The sequence below is a fragment of the Octopus bimaculoides genome, chromosome 27, assembly GCF_001194135.2.
Source record: "Octopus bimaculoides isolate UCB-OBI-ISO-001 chromosome 27, ASM119413v2, whole genome shotgun sequence".
Classification (NCBI taxonomy): domain Eukaryota; kingdom Metazoa; phylum Mollusca; class Cephalopoda; order Octopoda; family Octopodidae; genus Octopus; species Octopus bimaculoides.
The window spans coordinates 6,947,644-6,950,618 of NC_069007.1; the positions used below are offsets into that span (position 1 = coordinate 6,947,644).

Here is a 2,975-nt window from a genome sequence, read left to right on the forward strand (position 1 = left end):
CTGCTATTTCTGAACTTCGGTATATGGTGAAGCAAATATTTGCTGATCCCTTAATTATGTTTATAAATATATATGAGCTTTTAAATAAGTTCTCCACCAATAATGGTGCTTTCATACCGATGGGCTTGGTAAAAATTATTAATTGTTAATTGATTTATTAATTAATAAATTGGTAATCCTTTACCCTTTTAATTTGTAATAATTATATATATATATATATATATATGCTAGTGCTACTGTGGCTATGAAGTTTACTTTCCAAACCCATTACAGTGATTTGGTGAATGATTAGATGTAAAGCAAGATCAAAATATCCCTTCGTCCTATCTCACCGATGACTTGACAACCTCCCTAGTGCTGGTGCCATGAAAAATACACCCAGTTCAGAGTGGATGCCAAACAAGTGTAGGGTTATGAGGTCTCTTTTTGTCTTGGCTTAAAGGACTTGTCAAACTTTCTAGAGTTAGTGCCATCAGAAAATACATCCGGTGTGCATCATAACGTGGTTGGTGATAGTAAAGGCACCCAGCCACAGAAACCAACTAAAAATAACATGTACAAGCTCTAGTCTATGTAAGTAGTTGCTGGCAAAAAGGACTTGGATCGTGACGACTATCCAATCCATGCCAACATGTACAGCAGACAGAAAATGATGATGATAATGGTGAAACAGAATCAAAATTCATGTCAATATTAATATTTCTTTAGGGAGATGTGGCCTCTCACTTCTTCCCTTCAATCTTCTGCTACTTTTCTCACCCTTTTTTTATCGTTCTTTTCCTATCTTATCTCTCTTTTTCCCTGTTTCTTTGCATTTAAATTTGAATAAAAATCGTTTATTTCTGATAATATGATTCTAAAACGGACTGACATCTGCTTCACATGTGATGTCAGTAAGCCGCTACACAAAATAATTATCGTCGGTTTGTTCCGATAGAAATGCAACAAATACATGTAGATCCAATTAATAAATAATACATTGTGGTTTTCAAAGTTTCTTTTAAATATATAATATCTATATCAACAAAGATACCAATGGTTAATAGGCCTACCCCGGTACATAGGGATGTCCCTCTCTCTGACATTAAATAAGGGTATCTCGTATAATGATCTGTCAGTGGCTCTGATGTGTCCTATTCTGTATCTTTTTCTTTCTTTTATCTTACATAAAACGTCAAAACCAAAACATGTACGCAACTACGCGCGCGCGCACACATACTAGGGGTGCTGAAAAGTTTCTGGCTTTAACGGTGTCGCGAAAGGCCTGGCTGGAGGTTCGACCCTCCCGAGTTCTTCGCTGAAAGACTGCTGTAATAAGTGTGTGAATCTGAGAGGGGAATACGTTGAATAAAATCATAATTAACTGATCCTCGTGTTTTCTTTTACGCAAAGCCAGAAACTTTTCAGCACCACTTGTATATATCATCGAGCAATACGTTACTTTTTCTCACTGATGGACAACTAACCCAAAATATACATTAACGTGTGCGTTCCCCAGATTACATAAACGCACAAATCTGTAAATATTGGTTGCAAATGATGGCACAAGGCCAGAAATGTTTGGGAGAAGGGCTAAGACGATTACATCGATCCCAGTGGACCCCGAAAGAATAAAAGGAAAAGTCAGAAGATAAAGATGACATAAATATATAAATATCTATAATTTATAAAACTTACTTCGATCCTCTTTATGAAGATATCACAATATGTTGAAGGAGTCGCTCCGTGTGTCAGCATATAAATAATACTTAAATAATAATAATATAGATTAAGAGTAAAATAAGTTACATTATTCACTGTGATTTAGATATTACTTTACACAGATAATTACCATTTATATTTAATTAGAGCCCGTTTAATTAGAGTTGTAAAGCAGAACTAATCAAGCACCTGAAACAAAAGCAGGAAACCGACAGGGGAACTAACTCTAGATATACTTTCGACAAACAGTATCGGTGTAGAGATTTCACATTATCCCATTCAGCGATTTCCCATTTACTTGAAATTACGTTCGGTTTAGTAGAGAATAGGTTGATAGCGATTTCTGGCGGCTCCCACTTTCATTTCAGATTATGTGGAGGCGCGCGGCTTAGTGGTTAGGGTGTCAGCATCATGATCGTAAGATTGTGGTTTCGATTCCTGGACAGGGCGATGCGTTGTGTTCTTAAGCAAAACACTTCATTTTATGTTGCTCCAGTCCACTCAGATGGCAAAAATGAGTAACGCTGCGATGGACTGGCGTCCCTTCCAGCTGGGGAACACATACGCCATTGAAACCGGGCCCATGAACCTGGCTAGGCTTTGATAGGGCGCATTTATTATTATTACTTTCATTTCAGATTACCCAACTCAAATCCCGCCCCAAATGTTCGTCGTTCTTGTAACAAATAAAAGTATTATTATTCTGGCTATCATCATTATCATTACTTTTTTTTTCAGCAACTTAAAATTATAATAACTACCAATAAATTGTTGAGGGGCTCTGAATTTAAAATCAGTCTCAAGTTACGGTAATATTGACCATCGCAGAAATCTAATTGTTCTAACCATAACCAGCTCCAGTTCCATCTTCAGAAACTGGATTCTTACAATGTACAGCTGTGTCTGTTTGGTGCTCAAACCGAATGGCTACTCAGCACAATTTTTTTTTAATCACACACTCTGGCAATGATAACACCTCGTTTTTTTACTCAATGTTTTGGCATTGGGGTGTTTGCTGTAGAGCAGGGGTTTTCAAACTGTGGTCCCCGGACCACAGGGGGTCCGTGGATATCAAATACTTTTTATGGGTAATTTGATTTTATATATGTTTTTTAATCGAAATCTTTTAATTAATAATAAACCTATTTGTTAAATACTGTTAAATAAATAAATGTAAAAATATATGTTATTTTAAGCAAATACTTATGTATAAATTTCATAAGCGTTTATAAGAGGGTCCCTAAGGTAAAGCCTGAAACATAAAGGGGTCCGCA

General features: G+C 36.3%; 1 protein-coding gene across 6 annotated transcripts in view; it reads right to left on the bottom strand.

Annotated features, from left to right (window-relative positions):
- LOC106882779 (snRNA-activating protein complex subunit 1) overlaps positions 1–2,975 on the bottom strand; it is a 17,513-nt gene that overhangs the window by 13,557 nt on the left and 981 nt on the right. For 2 of the 6 annotated variants that reach the window (XM_052977228.1, XM_052977226.1), the window contains exon 1: positions 1,678–2,153. The exons of 1 other annotated variant lie outside the window; for it this stretch is intronic. The gene's annotated coding sequence lies outside the window, so the exon portion shown is untranslated. Of the gene's footprint in view, positions 1–1,677; positions 2,154–2,975 lie in introns of those variants that run through there. 3 more of the 6 variants (XM_052977227.1, XM_052977229.1, XM_052977225.1) reach the window with 3 other exon arrangements.